The sequence below is a fragment of the Rhinatrema bivittatum genome, chromosome 9, assembly GCF_901001135.1.
Source record: "Rhinatrema bivittatum chromosome 9, aRhiBiv1.1, whole genome shotgun sequence".
Lineage (NCBI taxonomy): Eukaryota > Metazoa > Chordata > Amphibia > Gymnophiona > Rhinatrematidae > Rhinatrema > Rhinatrema bivittatum.
Window position 1 is genome coordinate 85,013,739 of NC_042623.1, and position 22,321 is coordinate 85,036,059.

Consider the following 22,321-nt stretch of genomic DNA (forward strand, 5'->3'; position numbering starts at 1 on the left):
GATGTCGTTTGCTCCACCACTTCAATTTTCTTACTGAGATCCTTGATCTGGCCTCCCAAGTTAAGGGTTTGTATCTCTGAGGACAATTTTACATATTTACTCTGGCAGTCCTTCACTAACCCTCCAAGGCTAGCCACAAGATCCCATAAAGCATTCAGGGTCAACACAGCCGGTTTCGGGGACAACTGAAAAAACTCACCCCTTTCCCCAGCATCTGCCACACCTGGAAAATCCACTGCCGAGATCCTCCTTTCCTCCTCCACAGGGTCCACTGGAGACATAGCTGGTTCAAACTCCTCTGGAACCCTTAACGTTGCTGCTTCCAGCATGCTGGAGGTGAACTGAGGCTGCAGTTCCGTTCACCTCGGCTTCCCCCTCCCGCCAGGTGGGTGATGTCATCCTTCTGCGCTGCATCTTGCGATGACAACAGCGACGCTGGTATCGGTGGGACCGATAATCAGGGGGACTGAGAGTGGTTTCCCCATACAGCAGTGGAGCTCCCTCTCCAGATGTCAAAGCAGGGACATTTTCACCCCTAATTTCCACAGCTGACGTCGCAAAGGGTATTATCAACCTCTGTCCTTTTCTTTTTGGAGGCATCTTCAACCAGGAAACATCTAGCTAGCAGAGCAACTTCCCCTGCGACTGTTCATGCCCTACTGATCTCTTCTTAATGTGCTCTTAAAGCTTATTGATGGACCTAGATAGCACAGCACAGCACATAGTTACTTACATACAACCTTTATATTACAGTATTGTAGATATTCTCCTACACACTCTCTTTTACTTATTCACACTTCCTTACTCACATGCTCTCTCTATCTCTTTTCCCCATATGCTCTCTCACATACATACAGAAATACTTTCACACACACATATGGTCTCTCTTTCCCTGGAACATACAAACAGGAGTCTCCTCTTTGGGCCTGCACAACATCTCTCACACATATACATGCACACATATGCATGCTCTCACACATGCTCTCTTTCATGCTATTTGCTCAAACAAAAAAACACACACACACACACACACACACACACACACATGGTCTCTCCCTCTCTCATTCATACATATACCCTCTCACATAGGTATCAGAATGGGGTCAGCCACAAGGGTAATGACCCCATCAAAATCTGGCCCTTCTTGCAGAATCACTGCAGATCTGGAGCTGGGTTAGGAAGAAGAGAGCTGCAGGGAGATCTGTGATACACTGGCTGCATCTTCCACCTCTTCATCTCGGGGCCCAACAGTGCTTTGAACATCATGGGACTTTATATAGTTGCATGGTTGAAGGAAGCAGTCAGGCCAGGCAGCAGAGAATGAGGAGGATGTGGCCAAGGCACCACCACCACACTCTTCCTCCTGCTTCTGATCAGCAGGGAAGAAGGATCCTGGGAGTAAAGTGAGGTGGGTCAGGGGAAGAGAGAGAGAGAGAGAAGTTGGGGAAGAGGGAGGGAGGGAATAAGGGAAGACAGCAAGGGGGACCAAAGGAGAGAGGGAGGCAGTAGAAGAGAGAGACCAAAGGGAAAGGGAGGGGTGGAGTTTGGTTAACTTAGCCCCCACAACCAAAAAGGCATTCTGCTGCCCCTTTTCTCTCACATGGTGTCACATACACACACAAATATGCTCTCTCACGCATGCTCTAACACACACACACTGCTACTCATGCACATGCACATACACACACATAAACATACACACATGCAAACATGCTCCATCTCTCTTACACATACATTTGCTCCCTCTTTCTCCAGGACATAGAAACAGCAGCAGCTTACTCCTCCTTCAGCCTGCTCAAATTCTCTTACACACACACACACACACACACACACACATGCTAATTGCTCATATGCACATGCTCTCACACACATTTTCTCTCTCACATATACTCTCAAATGTTATTTGTTCACATGCAAACAGCATGTTCACACATGCTCTCTTGCATGCTATTTACATTCACACATATATTCTCTCTCACATGATAGTTGCTCATAATCAGACACATGTTCTCACATGGGCTCACAAACACACACACACACACACACTCCATAACAATCAGCCTTCTTTTTTCAATCATTAGCTCCCACCAATGTAACAGTCTGCTTGCCACACAGCTCACTGATTCAACAGCCTCCTTTGGCCATATGGCCCTAAAAACGTAAGTCTACTTGGGTGGTATGACCCCCAACACACAGCAACGCTTCCATGTAATGCCAGGCTGACAGGAGTCTTCTCTTTTTATCTGTGCAGGTTGAGGCAATTCAACAGCCACTTCTCTTTGGCCACATGGTCCAGCTGATAACAGCAGCCTCCTTTGGCTGTGCAACCCAGCTGGTAGATGCCTTCTCTTTTCTGCCACACAGCCCTGGCAATACAATAGCCTCTTTTCTTCCACTGCATGGGCCTGGCAGACATAGAAGCCTCTTTTCTTCAGTCTGCAGGGGGGTAGGGACCCAATGAAGCGCAAGGCCTTGACTTCCTCAGACCATCCCTAATCTAGAGCAGAAAAGCAAAGCAGCAACAATAGATGGTGCAGTTACCTGCAGGCAGGATAAATTGTGGCTTATATAAAATAGATGGGAACCTAGCTGAGACTCGAGGCACTGATCTTTGCACTCGGGGCATAGGTTTCATGTGCCTAGTGCTAATAATGCCCCTGACCCAAGCCAACTAAACAACTTAACAAATCAGGACCAATTAAACACTGGCCATATCCCAGCATGCAGACCTCACTATTATCAACCAGGAATGCTACCCCACTGGAAATGTGCCTCCTATCACCTTTAGTTCCCCATAGTGTTCCAACTATGGACCTAACTGGTGTGGTTAACCCACCACACCTAGTTCATCGTCTCCCAGTATGACACTACTCAACTCGTATCAACAGCTTTTCTAGTCTTGTAGGAAACCATGGCCTTCCAGCACTTTCTCCCCTAAAGAGTTACAAACAGACTTGTGTAACCCAAACCACTACAACATAACTTATTCAATATTATGCACAACCTGAAATAACAAACCACTGTACATCATATCACAAGCCTATAGGGAAGGTGGGAAGGATAACCACTTACCTGTCTCAGCCACAAGGGAAAGGAAAAGGTGCAAAACATTCTCCCTCCCTTTATACCCATAATTAAGACCACCTCGTACCCAACCCTTCCCAGGCCACTCAAATCAGCAGCAGGCATGGAGACTGTGATTCAGAATTAGGCCACATGAAGAGCTGAAGGACCATAAGCAACCACTCTGTGCCCAACCCCTCCCCCCCCCCCCCCCCCCAATAACAACCATAAGGAACATATGGATGTGGCTAAGGACCGAGGCCATGTTAAACCTGGTAGGCTGGATTATGTCAGAACGCCTTCTTCAATTTTGCCATTTAAAATGGCAGCAAAATGGCTGAGGCCTAGGCCAGTGCTGTATTGTATGGAAGAAATTTAAAATGGTATCTGTTTGAGTCTGCCAGCTCCATTTTTAATCACAGTATCATTGGGGCAGGATCAACTGGGAAGAGTTTGTGCCTCATGAAGAACAGCAACGTGGTAAGTTGGTTTGGGAAAGAGAGGTGGTGAATTGGGAGGAGGGTCCATGAATGGGATAGTTTTATAGGATGTGGCTGATATTTTATTTTTTTGTTTTCTTTTTTTTTGTTTTTAATTTTATTTGTTGTTTCTTTTCATTTAAAATTTAAAAAACTAACAACAAGCAAAACAAAAACCAAAAAGAAACACATAAAGGGCCGGATTTTAAAAGGGTTACGTGCATAAACTACGCGCATAACCCTTCTAAAACGGCCCTGCGCACGCTGAGCCTATATTGCATAGGCTTCCGGCACACGCAAAGCCCCGGGATGCACGTAAGTCGCGGGGCTTTCTTGGGGTGGGCGTGTCGGGGGCGTGACACGATCGGTGCGTCATCCGGGGGCGTGTCAGGGGCGTGACACATCAGCACATCATCCGGGGGCGGTGCCGCGGGCGTGGTTTCAGCCCGGGGGCATTCCGGGGGCATGGCCACAGCCTCCGGACCAGCCCCCGGACCGGAACATGGCGCGCGGCAGCCGGCCCGGTGCGCGCAAAGTTACTCCTGCCTCTAGCAGGCGTAACTTGTGCGACAGAGGTAGGGGGGGTTGAGATAGGGCTGGGGGGGTGGGTTAGGTAGGGGAAGGGAGGGGAAGGTGGGGGGAGGCGGAAGGAAAGTTCCCTCTGAGGCCGTTCCGATTTCGGAGCGGTCTCGGAGGGAATGGGCAGCGCGCGCAGGGCTCGGCGCGCGCAAGTTGCACAAATGTGCACCCCCTTGCGCGCGCTGACCCAGGATTTTATAAGATACGCGCGGCTACACGTGTATCTTATAAAATCTGGCGTACTTTTGTTTGCGCCTGGTGCGCAAACAAATGTATGCACGCACGCTGTATTTTAAAATGTACCCCAAAATGTCTGTCTACACCTCTGTTGAACAATACTCAGATGCAAGACCTGCAGAGAACATTGGATGCTGCAGGAAATACTTATATTGATTCATCTGAAAGCAGTTCTTCTAAGTAAGTTCCGATTAAATGCTACAGAGCCCAAGCATGGCAGCAGGGAACACCATGCTGCTGACGGTACCAACTTTTGAATGAGATAATAAATTGAGATTATGCCTACCATGGTATGCTTCAAAGAGTAAGGATGTTAATATTAACATAATGACTACATTCTCCAGGTCACAAAGCTGAAATTCCACCTACAAAAAATGTTGATTACTCAGAAGAAATCATTAATTTGTTTCCTAATGTACTCAATGATCTGTCCTTAAAACGTATAGGCCCGGGTTTACGCACAACGGGCCTATTTTAAAAAGGCCCGCAACGTGCGTAAAGCACCGGGACGTGTGTAAGTCCCGGGGCTTGCAAAAAGGGGCAGGGAGGGGGCAGGGCGGGGCATGGGTGGGGTGGTCCATGGGTGGGGCAGGGGCAAGGTCAGGCTCCCGGCACAGCGGCCATATTTGCCGCTGTGCCAGGGATCACACGCCAGCAGTCGGCCAGCGCGTGCAACTTACTTCAGCCCCAGGGCTGAAGTTAATTGTGAAATAAAAAAAAAAAGCAAAGGAAAAGGTAAGGGGAAAGGGCAGGGGAGGTAGGGAGGTAGGGAAAGGGAAGGGAAGGTGGGGTGGAGGGGTAGGGAACGTGGGAAGGCAGCGCGGCTCAGCTTGAGCAAGGTGCACAATTGTGCACCCCCTTGCGCACGCCGACCCCTGATTTTAGAACTTGTGCGTGCCTGCGCTCAGAAGGTATAAAATCCCGCATACATGTGTGCGCGCCGGGTAGCGCATGCACATGTACGCTGCGCACACTCCTTTTAAAATCTACCCCATAATGTATTAGATGGGCATGCGGTGGAAACACATAAAAAAATGAATACAAAAATTCCGAATCATGGCATGTTGTGGAGAAGGAAAGCTGACAATTATGTAGTGAAAAGCCTGCCAAAATTGTAATTCTTTCCAAACAGTTCAGATATATCATGTTCATTAGCTTTCAGAAATATATTCAATATTTTATAACAGCATGAAGGATTAGTTGTTGCTCCTACAGAGTGTGTGTAAATTAACAGTATGGAGTCAAACCATCATTCTGCTTGAAATTAAAATAGCAAGAAAGAAAATCAGCAGTTGATGAAATAATCAGGTCACATTTCTTACAAAAGACAGTTCACCCTGTTATCAAAACAATCTGTTTTGTCTTCGTCTGCTTTTATTTCTTGTTATATTATTTTCTTGCAATGTAGGAACTCATCAACATAGCTTTGCTTGATTTAGTACTCTGCTGTTGTGCCTCTAGAATAGATCACCGCACAATTGTAGATGGAAACCTACAATATCATTTCACTTTCATAATGAAATCTATGTTTGAGCGTTTGAGGGGTAATTTTGAAAGAGACTTCCGTGAGTAAAGTGTGCTTTACCCCCCGAAATGGTCCCTTAGAAACTGCACGACTGATATAACCTAACATGCATCCACACCATATGGTGAATTTTCAAAGAAGGTATGCACTTAAAATTAGCATCTACATGCATAAGTAGCTTCTACTTGTGAACATGCAATTTTATAAACATCAAATGTATGTGTGCATTTTCACTTTCATGCACACAATTATCTGCATAAAAAAGGGGTGGTTTAGGGGCATTTTGGGGCAGGGACAAGAGGTATCCACATAAGTTGCTATTTTATAAGACATTTAGGTGAATACATTAAGCAACTTATTTTTGCAATGTTATACCTGCTAATTAACTAGCACAACTGAAATTAGATTAATCTTTTGTTTGCTATTGGTTGGGTAGGAGGTCTGAGTGAACTAGGGGAGTTCAGGGTGAAGAACAAGGAGGGTCTCAATGACCAGGAGAAGGAGCTGGGTAAACTGGCAGAAGTATCAGCAAACTGGTGATTTCAGTTATGAATACATGTTTTAAAATATATAAATAAGGGTTTTATGCAAGCAAGTTATATATATATATTTTTTGCATATAAAATATATGTGCATATATTTATAAGGGAGTGGAGGTGTAGCCTTGTGGAAAGCATAATGGGCTGCAAAACTGGGAAGCCACTATTCAAATTTCCCTCTTCTCCTTGTCACTTCACTGACCATTGTCTAAAGTACAGTTTTAGACTGTGAGCCCTCTAGGGACAGGAAAACACCTACAGTACCTGAATGTCATCTGTTCTGAAATGCCTGAAAGGTGGAATATAAATAAATAAAATAAGTAGGAAAGGTATGTGCTTTCAATGCACTGTATTCACAGGTAACCATGTACATATGTATTTTATAGCCTGCGCCTATCTGATATGTGCAGTAGATATGCGTTTGATCTCATACATGCATACAAAGGGGCTGCACAGAGTTGTTTGAAAATTATCCTCCATATGTGTGTACGTTTATGCACAAAGGGCTTGATTTTAAAAAGCATTTACATGCTTAAAATTTGATTTTACACGTGTAAATGCACTTTACCCATGTAATTGGGTTTTTGAAAATTGCTACAATATATGCCTTGACTTGTGCATTGAATTTACTCATTCAATGCACTTCATACACTTTACATGAGTAAATAGCTTTTGGAAATTGCTAGGATAGTAGTTACATGTATACATGTAAATTCTTTTGAAAGTTACCCTAAGGAGGTAGACATTTTAAAAGGCTACTTATGCATGTAAAGTACACTTACACGTGAATATATTATGGACAATTCAATGGCTTATATTGTAGCAATTTTCAAAAGCCCATTTAACAAGGGTAAAGTACATTTACAGATGTAAAACCCAATTTAAAGTGTGTAATTGCTTTTTAAAATCAGGCACATAGAGAAGAGACATAGATTAGAGTCTGAATGGGGTTAGAACATAGATGCATACTTTTTTATTTTACAAAGTATGTACATATATTTTCTCAGCAAAATTACACACCACAAATAGCAAGTGTAATTGTGTGCACATAAGTTTGCTGGGATAATTTTCAAAGCAAACTTATGGACATAAGTCTGCTTTGAAAATTGGTATAATTTATGTATATATTTCTGGCTAACTTTTGTTCAGTGTTATAAAATTATCCCCAAAGAAGGCAACTTCCAATCTCTGCGCAGAAGTGCAAATTCTTATTACCTGCAGATTTTACATCAGTTTTGAAAGGAAGCTTTCCCTTTGAAAGTTGGGTTGGAAAAAGTATGCACATACATATTTATTTTGATCACACCATTTCATTGGTAGCTCAAGGTGTTGGAGTGGATTCTTGGGTACTGCAGTGATGGCCACTCCCACGTGGAGGAGCCCCGTGAGGAACCGCAGTACTAGGCTAGACTCGAGACACGCAAACACAGAGATTTGTCTTGTATTATACAGGTGGATGATACCACCAGAGGTGGCAGTAGTGAGGTGATCCAGTAGTAGCAGTCCAGGGACCCTCGGCAGAGGAGACCCGTCTCACAATGGTAGATGTTAGCAACACAAGGTAGTATAGGGCGTTCCGGTTGCAGGTTCCCAGTGCAGAGCTGTAGATGAGACAGACTGATAAAGGTTAGATTACTCACTAAGTTGGTAGCTGTATAGATGTAGATCCCAGCAGGCAGAAGTAGTTGGATTACAGGCACCAAGACAGGGAAAGCAGGCCCTCAAGGAGCGAGTACCTGGTATCCCAGATAGGCACCTGAAAGAAAGCAAAGGGGCCCAGAGGAGCAGGTACCCAAGTTAGATGAAATACCCCGAAGGGCAGAGAGAGCTTCCAGCAGCAGCATGGAAGCGGCAGAGTAGCTCAGACCGGAGGTATTCCAATCCTTGCTAACTCGATTTGTTAGCAAACGAAAGGCAGGCTAAATACCCGGATGGCGTGATGTCACTCGAGGGGGACACCCCCGAGGTTCCCTCCATTGATGTGGATAAAGGCGTGCATGGCATGCGCGCGCATACCCTAGGAGGCCCTCAGTAGAAACATGGCAAATAGCCTTGCCATTGCCATTCTGGGGACACTGGAGAGAGCGGCATGCAGATGCAGCGGTAGCCATCTTCCCAAGGCTAGCGGGGAGAGCAGAAAGAAAGGTGAGGCACAGAGGTTGAAGCCATCTGAGACCGACGGACGCAACACAAGGTGAGTTACATTTAGAGATTCTTCAAATTACAAGTCTTAAAAAGACTTAGACCACTCCTCCATTTTCAAGATTTCAGACTGGTTCTGCAAGCAATCATACTCACGAAAATTGATTACTGCAACTCTCTGCTAATGGGACTCCCCGCAAACGCCTTAAAACCACTACAGATGTTGCAAAACGCATCGGCAAGGATTCTAACCAAGACCAACAAAAGAGACCACATCTCACCCGTTTTAAAGGACCTGCACTGGTTACCAGTCAATTTCAGAATACTCTTCAAAGTGCTTTCATCAATACACAAAGCACTACACAACCTGGCCCCACTCGAGCTCAAAATCCCTTTACAACTGCACACCTCTACTAGACCAGTGAGACAAGCCTACAGAAACAACCTCCAAACCCATCCAATGAAATCAGCGTTAAGCAAAAGAGCATTCTCCACAGCTGGCCCCAAACTCTGGAATACTCTCCCACCTGAACTCAAATCAGTGCAATGCCCCATTGTTTTCAAAAAAAGACTTAAGACTTGGCTCTTCCACCAAGCTTTTCCATAATTTCAGCTGGCTGAATTCATCTCTGCCAAGGTCCCCTTTAGGTCTTTTTCAATCAATCTATAAGAGAACTACTTAAAAACTCAGGTTTTCAAACAACCGACAAGAGATCTATATAAGAAAGAAACAAGTTCAACTCTAAACATTCCTCGAACCCCAAAGAATACCCCAATGAATAACACAAATAATACCCCAAAGAACTCATCAATTCAATTCAAATCCTTGGCAGTCCTTGTGCCTATGTTTTTATGCCTTTGCCTACATTAGGCTATATATTGTATCTATGTTATAATCCCCATATATTTATTTCCAAGTTATTTCTTCCTGTTCATTGTAAGACAATTACTTGTCACTGTTAAAGTTTAAAATGTAAACCGAATTGATCAGTAATTCTGTTATTGGAAAGTCGGTATAGAAAAGCTATAAATAAATAAATAAATAAATAAATATTTCCCAGTCCCCAAAGGCTTTGGAATGGGGGGATAACTTTCAAACAACTCTGCTTGGCCTCATATATGCAAATATATGGGTCCATGCATATTTACCATAGTATTTTAGAATCTACATGGATTCCAAAATGCATGTGTTGTGACCTCAAAAGCATGCACATACTTTTTTAATTCACTCACAAATACATGCATACAGTGAATTTGTATGCGCGCATGTTTTTGCACACACTAACATTTTCTGTTTAACTAGAACGGGCTCAATCCAAGGCCCCCCTTCTCCCATCAAGGCAACCTAATTTTACCACAAGGGATATATCTATACTGACATCCCTAGTAGTGAGCAATGAACACCTCCTTTTTCCAATCTGGAGATCAGACGAAATAATTGGCAGCTGAGGCAATTCTGAAGGGGCCTTCATGCCATCTTCTATTTATTTATTTATTTATTTATTGAAAAATAATAAAATATTTTATTACACAACTTCCAAATAAAACTCCATCCACTGTGGATTACAAATAAATAGCCATAAAATATACAAAAGAATTCAAAACAGAGCAAAATAAACAAATGACAACTTATAACAAAATTAAAATTAAAATCAGCCTTCACCCAAATGTTGTTTTTTTTTAAATAAGGTCTTTATCTGCCTCCTAAAAGCCTTCAGATCACCCTCTTCCCTTATGTGCCAGCAATGAGTTCAACAATTTCAGGGCCACCATTGAAAATGCTTTTGCTTGTGTCTGTTCATGCTTATGGGCCCATGCAAGGGGGACCTGTTTGATCCTTGTTCACGCTGGTCATAACGATCAAGAAGGTACATACCAGTTAATTTTCCTGCTACCTGAACAAGGATCTTCCGAGTTCAACAACTTATATGTTATTACCAGTCAAAGCAGTAGCTAGCCTATGGCCATAGACGCCATTCACTAGGGGTGCAGTCATGTGAAAACTATCAGTCTTCAGCCTCCTCCTCCCCCCTCCCGCCCTGACAGTAAAGAGCAGTACAGAGGCTTGAAAATAATCAATCTCCTCTTCCCTCTTCTGCTGGGACAATGAAGGGCAGCACGGCCCAATAATCCTGACCCCTCTAAACCCTGCCCTGGAAGAGTAGCACTGCCCATAGGGAATCAAAACATCAGCCTCCTTCTCTCTCTCCCCACCTCAAAAGTGCAGAGGAGCACAGCCCCAAGGCTGCAAAAAGCATTAGTCTTTTCCTGCTCCCTTCCCTGCCCGGCAGTGAAAAGTAGCTTGGCTGGCAGGGCCTGAAGGAACAGCAATGAGCAACAACAGGAGTGTGGGCCTTGCAATGCCAAGAAGCATTAGCCACCCTCTCCATGCTTCAGCATACCTGGAGGCTAGATGAGAAAGAGAGAACCAATGAGAGTGTGAATGATTAAGTATGTGAGAGAGGAATGAACTTATGAGAGGATGTGTGTATGTGTGAGTGTGTGTGTGTGTGTGTGTGTGTGATTGAGCATATGAGGGAGAGCCTATGAGTATGTGTGTGTATGACTGAGCATATGAAAGAGCATATGAGAGTGTGTGTATATAACTGAGGATTTGAGAGCGGTATGAGCATGTGTGTGTGTGTCTGATTGAGCATGTGAGAGAGGTATGAGCATATAAGACTGAGTATGTGTAAGAGAGATTTGAGGTTGTGAGAGAGAGCATATGTGTGAGTGTATATATATGATTGAGCATATGAGAGAGATCCTATAAATGTGTGTGTGTATGATTGAGCATGTCAGTTAGAGCTTATGAGTGTGTGTGTTTATGATTGAGGATGTGTGAGGAAGGTATGAGTGTGTGTGTAGCTGAGCATGTGAGAGAAAGGTATGAGCATGTGAGAGAGAGCCTGTGTGTGTGTGTGTGTGTGTGTATGATTGAGCATGTGAGAGAGCATATGAGAGTGTGTGTGTGACTGATCATATGAAGGAGACTGAAAGAGCATATGTATGTTTGTGTATAGTTGAACATGAGAGAACATGTGTATGTGTGTATAAGACTGAGCATGCGTGAGAGAACATATGAGCATGTGTGAATGACTGAGCCTGTGGCAGAGTGCATGAGCCTGTGTGTGTAAATGATTTTATCATGTGAGAGAGACTGAATGATGTATGTGTATGATTGTGTGAGAGAGAGAAACTAAACCAGCATGTGTTTGTGAGAGTATACAGTTGAGCATGAGAGAGTAAACAAGCATGTGTGTATATGATTGATATAATAGAAAACCAGAGGTCAAAATGAACATATACCCTGCCTTACACTTTATTTTATACAGCATATATTCAACTCTACAAATGTTTGCATGTGGACCATATACAGATCACAATTTTACAATTGTGATCTGTATATGGTCATTATAAGTTTGCAATTGTGATCTGTATATGGTCCACATGCAAAACTTTGTAGAGTTGAATATATGCTGTATAAAATAAAGTGTAAGGTGGGGGGGCGGGGGGGGGAATTGGACTCAAACAGTAACCAACAAGAGCCGTGACTTTGGCAGTCTGAGTAACTGATAAGTATGGGAAACTGATAACTATGGGAGCTTGTTGGGCAGACTGGATGGGTTGTAGGGTCCTTTTCTGTTATCATTTTCTATGTTTCTTTGTTTCTATGTTTCTGTGTTCTGAGCACAGGTAGTTTTAAGTTGTCCTTATTGGTGTTTGCTCTGATTTCAGGTAAGTTTTAGGGTAGGTTATAAGCATTTTTAAATAACCATGTATTCAGTTCACTTTTGAATTTCTTTCTTGCTGGGTCAGTCATAGTGTCTCGGGTAATGAGTTCCATAGTATTGGCCCAGCAATGGAGAACACACAGTTTCTTATTTTTGTTAGATGAGTATTCAGTAATGTTGGCGCAGCTAATAATCCATCATTCTGAGATCTTAGTGAACTCTGTGGCTTATATGGTTTATTTATTTTATTTATTTATTGCTTTTTATATACCACCGCTCATCAGAGATATCGCGTCGGTGTACAGAGAACAAAAACGTACGCCGGAGCGTTATACATTGATCAAGATAATTATAGCTGACGTCTTTTACATAAAGCAAATAAAAATAAAAAATAATAAAAACAGCAATATAACTTAAATAAAGCAAACTTATAATGTGCAAATATAACTTACATTAACGGAAAAACATGGGGAGGCTGGGAGGAAAAAAATATAATTTGGAAGTGAGAAGCAAGGAATGGCGATGCAACTTAGAGAAGGCATAAGGACGGAGAGAAAAGGCATAAATAGAACAGAGTAGCGATTACATAAAGGTTGTAGATCTATGGCTGCCAGACTTTATAGTCTCTCTGTTAGGAATTTGGTGAGGGTCTGTCTGTGTTCGGCATGTGTAAACAAGGTGAGGTGCTCTGCTAGCTTGCTCTTTCTGTGTGGGGATCTGTAACAGCCTGGTCTGTTCTGTTTTCTTAACAGGATGTGTATTGGTGTTAGGGCCTGGTGTAATATTTCTAATGTTGCCTTTTCATGGGTAGAACTGAATGCTGGCAGTTAGTGCTGTTTTATTATAGGAGGTTTAGTATACCGTAATTGTAATTCAGTTTACTCATGGCTTTCTGAAGGCCTAACATGCGTTGCCATAGGCCTAACATCATATTGGTTCCAAATGCCTTTTTCTTTTTATTTGTTTTGCAGTTTTCTAGTTTTGCACCAAAGCAATGCATGTAAATATAATATACATGCTGTTGTAAGTTATATTTTTATCTCAGAATGTCTTTTTTTCATGCAAAATCGGAATAATCTTTACTTGTGTGTGGGGAGGGCATGACCAGGAGGGGAGTGACACCTACTGGTTGAATTGGGGGCTCATGACTGCAGGATTTGAAAGGAACCCTGGTGCATGTCCCCAGCCTAGGACTGACACTACAATGTCTGTAGTAAATACAATTGAGAGGGGGGGGGGGGGGGGGGGGGAGATCCCTGAGAGTTGTGAATGAAAGCTCCTGGTGCCAGGATCTCTGTATTGGCTCCGATTGAGCTGGAAGCCCAAAAGAGCCAGAGGAAATTCTGGGTGAAAATAAAACTCAAAGCTCCCTCCATTTAACAATCTCCCAGTTCATGATGTTCTATGTTGTGCTCAGGATGAGGGCACATTTTTTCACTTGGTCATAGGCCACATGGCCTGGCTATGGCTCTGTCATCAATAATCTAAATTTTGACCTCCATTGAACTGCAAAGCAAAGCTGATCAGAGTCGCTGTTCCAGAAGGGATAAAATTGGGCTAGGCTTACTTATAAACTTACACCCCAAAGCTGTTTGGTATCTGTAGTCCCTCATGTTTCCCTTACAATCAATTCTTCAGGGTCAAAATTGCATCAAAATGAGGTTGTCCAAAAGGCTTGGATTAACCTGCTATATCTCTCCTGAAGCTGGGTACTTTGGCTGTTGTGCGATTGTCCCTGCTCTGGTGTAATTTCTGGTCTGATGGCAGGACACCAGATATAACTGCATGATGGGAAAGCAAAGAGCCATGAAACAAATTCCAGTTTTCATTTAAAAAATAGAAACATACCATTCTGGAAGTCATAGAACCAGCAACATTGAACTAAGAGCTACGCCAAAAGAAGGGTTTTACCTGGACCAGCTGCAAGTCTGGAAGGAGGAGGCCAGAGTAAATTCATTAAAAGCCCATCAAGGAGATGTCAACAAGGTCTGTTTCCTTCTTCCATTACAGGAGCCACTATTGTCCTACAACTCTACAAGGCCCTGTCTCTGCCTAGAGCTTCAAGAAACCCTCATGCACATTAACTTCATCCTTGCCTATTCTCTGGGTTATGAGCAGCACTGACATGAAACACTATTTATAAAGCACTCATAGACCAAGCATTGAACTCAAGAGGGTGTTAGAACCTACTCCTATAACCATTACCAAGTAAAGTCAATGCCTCCAATCCAACAAATTCCCATCAACTTGTGGCTGCATCATGGTTCTTGATGGCTTGCAATCTAGAACACAACCCCACACATGTACTACCGAAACACTGAGCCTACCTCTAAGCTGCTATCACTACCTAGGCTCTATGCTGAAAAGGACTGCTGTACAGAAGCTTCTGTATCTCAGGGAACCTATCTATGGCCTTGTACCTCCTATAGGACATGGGTGTCCCAAAAGTAGGGGCACTTTTCATTGCCTCCATTTCTTCCAGAAATGTTATGCCCTCTAACAATTTTTATGATGCTGCACATCACACTCTGGAACATACCAGCTAATAATTTGACACACACGTTTTGCTCTGTTCACAGATCAACAGCTCAGATAAGAAAAATGATGAGGAAAATGAAGAAGAAACACTTCCCTGTCCCTCCTGCTGATGCAGCAGCTGTGCCTGCTGCAGGGGAGCAGCAGTTACCACCAATACCACTGGTGGACCCTGCTGCAGCACAGAAGCCACTGGCCTTCCCCTAAATAGAAGGCCTCAGGCTAACAGAGCCTAAAATCCCTCTCCTTTTCCCAATAGGACATCTGCCTCGTACTTCCCTGGAACCACTTGGTGCAGGTCCTGAGGCTGCCCAGTCATTGCTGGGCAAGGGAGGTGACCAGCTCGCTAGTGACCTTCCCCCAGAATCTGCACTGTATTCCTTTGCTGCAGAGGCCGCCTCAGTGGCTGAAGCACCCAGTCCAGGATAGGAGGCTGGCTCTCTCGCGGCTTTTGGCCAGTCGGAGCAGAGGATGGTGAAGGAAATAAGTGGGGTGTGAGCTGACCACAAGAAAGTGCTAGAGGTGGTGGAGCACCTGGCCCAGACACAAAAGGTCTTCACGGTTGCTCATGATCTGAAGGGAATGAGGTGACTGCCATAGCCTACAGTGCCCTAGGCAAACAGGAACTTGCCTCTTTAGAGCTCTAGGCCACTTTTTAATGTAAATAGATTACGAACTAGATTTTGCTACCACTTTCCCTTTTTCTGTATTAAATTGTAGATAATTTTAAATTTTTTTACATATTTTTATAAGAATCATTGAGTCACAGAGTTGCATGAATCATCTGAATAGAACTCCTCCTTGCATGTTTTTTTAAATGAATAGAACATAAATATGGAGAAATTTCAATTATTAAACACAATTCTTCTTTGAAATAAAAGGTCATCTTTAAAATAAAAAAATATATAATCAAAGTAAAAAGTAGGAAAATACAAACACATTCCCCATAGCATAAAACATAGGAGCCACAATTAAGAAAGCTCTCCAGCTAACGCATACCAGCTTTGTTTCCTGTACAGGTGACACTACTAATCTGCTGGACACAAGGCTTCCATTGTTTATGGTCCACATATGGAGTATGCATTCTATCACCTCTAAAACCAAAGAATGGAGACTTTTATATGGCAGATGGAAGACAATTGCTCCTTAACAATGGCTGATGTTGGATGGTCTATGGTTGATGTCAATTTGTTTCAATTATTTCATAAAGTAACAGATTTTTTTTCATTAGTTTCAACTTTTTTTTCATCTGACTTAAATAAAATACAAGCAGTAGATGTTTATGAGATGCTAGCAGTTCTAGTGTGTGTTACACTTGCTCTCATAAGATTCCCCTTTTAGATAAATATTTTTTCCTGAAAGATTCTTTGAAAACATTTTTGGTACATTTTGTTTTATAGAGATTTTTCCCCTTCATTTTTGCATGAATAGTAGTGGAGGGATATATGTAAGAACAAGTATTTCTAAAGAGATGCAGTATCAATCCATAGTGACAGTTATTGCTTCAGACTGAAACATGATGAAACAAAATATACAATGACAAATAAATAGGCTCATTGTTTGGAGTCGTAGAATTTTTTGTGCCTTAAAATTGGTGATTCTAAACAATAATTCTAAAGATATATCTGAAGTTTAAGTTTGATGATCTTGCCATAGTTAAAGTCCTGCAATCATGAAACAATGACCATTATTTTTTATTTTAGCAAGCATAAAACTTAGATTAACAAAAATTATTTTTCAGCAGGGAGCATAAGAACTAAGGGAAAGGGACATGCCATGATTTTTCACAGGTTCACAGAGAACCTGTGGTAATTCAGAGGTCTAATCACTAGACCATGCTTCCTTCTGGCTTCTTTATTTTCCAGCTGGAAGGAACTTAGACCCTTTAATCTGACAGGCATTAATGGGAAATATCTGAATAAATTAAGTCATTATTACTAAAATAAAAAAACAAAAACAAAAACCTCTTCTGGAACTTTCAAGATGAACATTTTACTTCAGATGCCCTCACCAGTAACATAGCAGATCGCCAAAATTAATAGAATAGCTGGGAAAGAGTCAGAACCTTGCTTTCCATGACATTATTCAAAGCCTTTGTCCTGAGATTTTCATACATAGATAATGTCAATATGTTCTCTTTTTTTTCCAATTTTTTTATTTGTCAAAGATTTTGCAAAATTAACAAAGAACATCTTTGCAAGGAAAACTTAAGAACAAAGTACAATATGATGCATGAAACAATAACATGTAAGAGTAATTCTCTCTTATTCTTTTCGTAGGAAATAGAGAGGGAGAGAGAGGGAAAATCTGAGGAGATCATAGAGTCAAAAACTAAACATTCTCTTCTGTAAATGGAGTTTCATCTACTCCACCCTTTTCTATACAAATTAAATTTAATTATTGTAAACCAAGCCCTGCCCCACTGTCCAAACCTTGCCCCTTCTGAACAAATAATCTGAGTCTCTCTCCTCCTCCCTCCAGATCCCTACTCCTAGCCCCAGTACCCTCAAATTCTGATTGTATGTCTCTGGCAGTCCAGCTGTTTGCTGAGCCAATGTGTGTCTGAAGCCAGCATTTCCATTTTGGAAATGGAGCTTTCAGAGACCGAGTATATGCTCCAGCACACCACTAGACCACCAGAGACGTAGAGTGAGGGTATCCAGAGTAGGAGTAGGGGTTCAGAGAGAGGGGAGAGACCCACATATTTCTTCTTAATTGGTGGGGTTTGGTCACATGGGGATAGGATCAGGATCACACAAATGAATTAAAAATGTTTATACTCTTGCCATTGAGGGTATGGAGGGAGCATGAGATAAGGTTTCTACTAGACTCCAATGGACTTCAACACTATGGCCAGGAGTCTGGTGTCCATACAGTCCTTTTAAGACCCCAGGAGCATCTGATTGTGGTTTAGTGTTCCGATGCTCTTGGGGAGGTATAGCTAACATTCCTCAAATAATGTGACTTGCCTACCTGACCACAAGTGGACCACAAGCCGTGCTATTTGATTAACATATTGATAAGATGATTTGCATGTATATGAATACAGGTCAACTCATTTAAATACCTGTACTGTGTTAGCTGTATGTGAAAAAAAAATCCAGCACTACTGCAGATTAGTAAATGATCCCCTAAATTTGCAACTGATTGTAATCCGTTTTGAAGTACCTTAAATTTAAAAAAAAAAATTGTTATATGGCAAGTGAAGAGATTTGCCCAAGGTCACAAAGAGCGCCAGTATCTTTGAACCCTGGCTTCCATTACCCTATTGTTTAGCACAACAGGCTGTGAAACAGGAAAGCCAGCATTTAAATCCTGCTGTCACTCCTCGTGACTTTGGGCAAATCACTGCACTTGCTATTGACTCAGGTACAAACTTAGTATCTATTTACTAAGCATTTTTTCCATAGATACAAAATAGGAGAAAACCTTTAGTAAATAGGCCACTTAGGGCTAGATTTATTAAGGTTTTTCTCCCATTTTGTGTTTATGAGAAAAATCCTGAAAGGTGAATTTTAAAAGCCTGGAGCGCACCAAAACTAGGAGATACGCGCACAAGTCAAGCCAGCGTGCACCGAGCGGATTTTAAAAATCACCTGGATACACGTGGACTTACTACTATGTGCACAAAAGAAAAGTTCGAAAACAGGGGCAGGGTGTGGGCATTCCTGGATTTTAACTTGAAATTAGTGCATAAATACTTATGTACACAGGCATGTGCCTAAGTCCCCTGCCACCTAACTTGACTTCTGCTATGGATAATATCAATATATATATTTGAACTCTGACCGACGTACCGCGAATGCGCAGAAGAGAGCAGCTCTGACTGACGTGCTGCACCTGTGTAGAAGAGAGCAGCTCTGACCGACGTGCCACGAATGCACAGAAGAGAGCAGCTCTGACTGCGCGGAAAAGAGAGCTCTGACCGACGTGCCACGAATGCGCAGAAGAGAGCAGCTGACTGTGCGGAAAGAGAGCTCTGACCGATGTGCCACGAATGCGCAGCAGACGTAGTGAATATAAGTGTACTGTAGACATCAACTCTAATTTTCTGGAAGCCCGAGCGGACCCCGTGTCCATTCGGGCAGGATAATGTGGGCCCAGGCCCACTCAGGGATCTAGCGGTCCGGGGGGGGGGGGGGGCGTGGAAGGTGGGGAGCAGGGGAAGAGCAAGAGCATGGAGTGCAGGTCATAGGAAGGCCAAGGGAAGGGAGGGGGTCGGAGAGGAAATGGGGTTTGAAGAGGAAGACTGGGATAGGAGGATAGGGCGCATTGCTAGGGCAACGGCGGCCCCGATTGGTCGGCAGGCTGGCACGAGCAGGGGTAGGGAGGGCTACCCGGGGAGCGCGTGCGAACGAGTGGGAGAACTCCAGGCAGCGGCGAGGCGGCAGGCAACGGCTTCGGATCCCCTCCCACCCGCCCTTATGTTTAAGTTGATTGTTCAATATGTTTCGTTGTCGCAGCTGTCGGGGGGGTTGGGGTCTTGGCGGATGGCCCGAGCCATAATAGTTATGTATTTGGTTAATTGTTAAACGGGTTTCAGCGAAAGTGGATGGTGGTGACAACTGGGGGCTGTTGTCGGTGAGGAGCTCCTTGCTGGAAAGCGGCGGGAGATGTCCGGCCGGACTCCTTGCAGGTTGGCGGTGGGAGTCCACCCGGGTTGGCTCCTTGCAGGCAGGCGGCGGGAGTCTGAACCCGGTGGGGGCGTGCCGGAACGTCGAGCCGGGTGGCTGGTAGCGACTGTCCTGCCGGGGGGAGAGCGGCGGATGGTCAGGGGGTTTGGAAGCTGAAACTGTATTGTTAATGGTTTATGCCTGGGCTCGGCCTTCAAGTTAATAAAGCTGCGGCCTTATTTACCCAAAGCGATGTGTATTGTGGTTCTTGGAATGTGAAAGGGCGGCGGAGAATGGGTGAGGTCCTGGATGCGCATATTATTCTTCGGCTCTTCCATTACACTTATCCAAACAAACATCTCACCCGTTTTAACGGGCTCAACAGCTTGTGTAAGTTATAAAACAAATAAAAAGATCGGCAGGGTTTTAAGGGTCAGGGCTAACAGGGGAGAAGGGAGGATATTAAACTAGGGGGAGGGGGGGTTGGAAGTCCTAGTCATTACCTAGATGAACTGGGAAAACTGGTAATGACATCAGTGCACTTGTCTTTTAAAATCTCCCCACTTACGCAGTAAAAGTGGCATTTGTACACATAGGCGTGCGTCCACTTAATATTGCAAGCTGTATATGTTGTCATGCTATTTTATAGCATATGTTCATATATGCTCTTATGTTATAAAATGTCCACATGCCCAGGCACAGGCCAACAAACACGTGCACATGTACGCCCGCGTGATTGTTTAAAAGTTACCATGCCTGTGAATCAGGTACTTACAGAGTAAGCCGTCTGGGGACAGAAAAATGTCTATAGTACCTGAATTGGCTTTGAAGTGTCATGAAAGGTAGAATATAAATAAAAAAATATTATAATATTTATAATTATTTACTCTTCATAAAACAAGATACCTTCCATTTTGAGTCAGATATAATGGCAGAAAAGTCCACCTTTGCTTTGGATTTAATTCCAATCTCCATTGCTTAGCATGTTTTATATAGCATGTGTAAACTTAACTATGGTTCTGGAATGCACATAGTTTGATCTTTTATTGTAGAAGTGCCAAGACTGGAGAAAAAACAATGTTAGGAGAGCTTTCCTTTTATGCTGCAATGGGCTATTTGACTATGACAGAGAAAGCATACCCATCACTAATCAAAGCACTTAACCAGTACAGTGACATTCTGCCAAATCATGTTTAATTCAAATTATCACCAGCTAATTTCAGCATAATATACTTGACCTGTTGCAGATAGTTGATGGATATAATTTCAGTTGAAGGTCCCTCTGGATAGCTTTGCTCCATTTTGTTTGCATTGTGCTTCTGCTAAGGAATGAAATCTCATTTGTTCTTGACAGAAAAAAAAAAAAGCTAATTTCAATCATTTCCATTAGCATGCAGGCACTTTGTTCAGCAATAAATAATATCATTAAGAGTTATATTATGTTATCAATTATATAACTACATCTTCCATTCTCTCTAACTTATAAATATAAGTGAAATAAGCTTTTGGTATACAGCACTGTGATGAAGTGGCCCTCTTTTCCCCTTTTTATGTGTGTAGAAGACCAGGCTAGATGCCTGGGAGAAAGCTTTGTGGGCAGGATCGTGCGAGGCAGTAGAGAGTCTGGAAGGCAGGACCAGCTGGGACAGGATAAGAGTGTAAGCCCAGCTGGGTTCAGCAGGCCCCCCATATCTCCAGGAGAGGCTGCTCCTGTAAATCTATTCTGACCAAACCCAAAGGAGTGAGAAGTATACTGCAAAGGTAGGCAATCATTCTTATTGTTGAAGTACTGTTAAAGCGAATAATATGAAAATGCATTTGAAAAGGCTGGTGTCAGTGTGGTTTTCTACAATGACCAAGGTGATTTGCTTGGTCACCCTCATATATGGTGTTAGGTTGGGGATTTATTTTTTTCTAAATCTTGGCACAGGAAAAAAAACCCAAGTCTCCAAGGGAAGACCATGTTGTGAAGTTTGTTATGTGGCCAGAGGTTGGAGGCAAAGCGCTGATCATGAAGTAGGCAGCCAAAGTTTATGTGGCTCAAGGAGCACACAGAAAAAAAAAGAGGAAATGTTTATGGAATTCCTGCCTAAGAAAATGGGCTGGAAGAAAATCATGGTTGCTAAGGCTGCAGAGTACTGGAATTTAGAAGAGTGTTGGCTCATAGAGGAACACACAAGAAAAAAATAACTGAAACTGCCTTTAAAATAGTGAATGGTCTGTGGGGCCTGACAGGTAGTCAGGTATAGGGTTGTTTTGCAGATTAAGGAGACAAGCTCCTTCTGAAGTTTAGGGCTTGTGTTCAAGTGAAGATAGCATTGGACACGCAGAAGGTTTTGGGTTTTGTTTTCTTTTGCCTTTTATAGAAAGAAGAGAGAGAGAAAATAGTGATGCAAGGAAGCAGTTGTGCAGAGACTGTGTTTGGGCAGGGCATGGTCCCTACAGACTGCAGCTGCCAGAGGCCTGGGCAGTACTATGAAAAACCTGGCCTGGATCCAGTAAGTGTACAGCAGTGCAGGTGAAAGAAGAAAGAGAAGCCAGAGAGCTTAAAAGAAGAGCATAGTCATGTACTTCTATGTAGTGGAAATTCCCCAGTCTCAAGAGCCAGGTGAGAGGGAGACCCTGAGACTGGAGGTATGGGAGATGGAAAGGACAAATAAATGTAAAAAAACACTTGGATAATGAGTTTTGCTATTTTAAATATTAATAACAAAAGGCGTTGCAAAAGAGTAAAGGGAACTTCATAACACCATGCAGTTTACTTGGTCAAATCAGACATTTCTACTGCTATATCGGTCATAAATAATCATAGGTTCTACAAATGCCACTTTTTAACTATTTTTGAATTTTTTTGTTGCTCATAAAAATGGAAGTC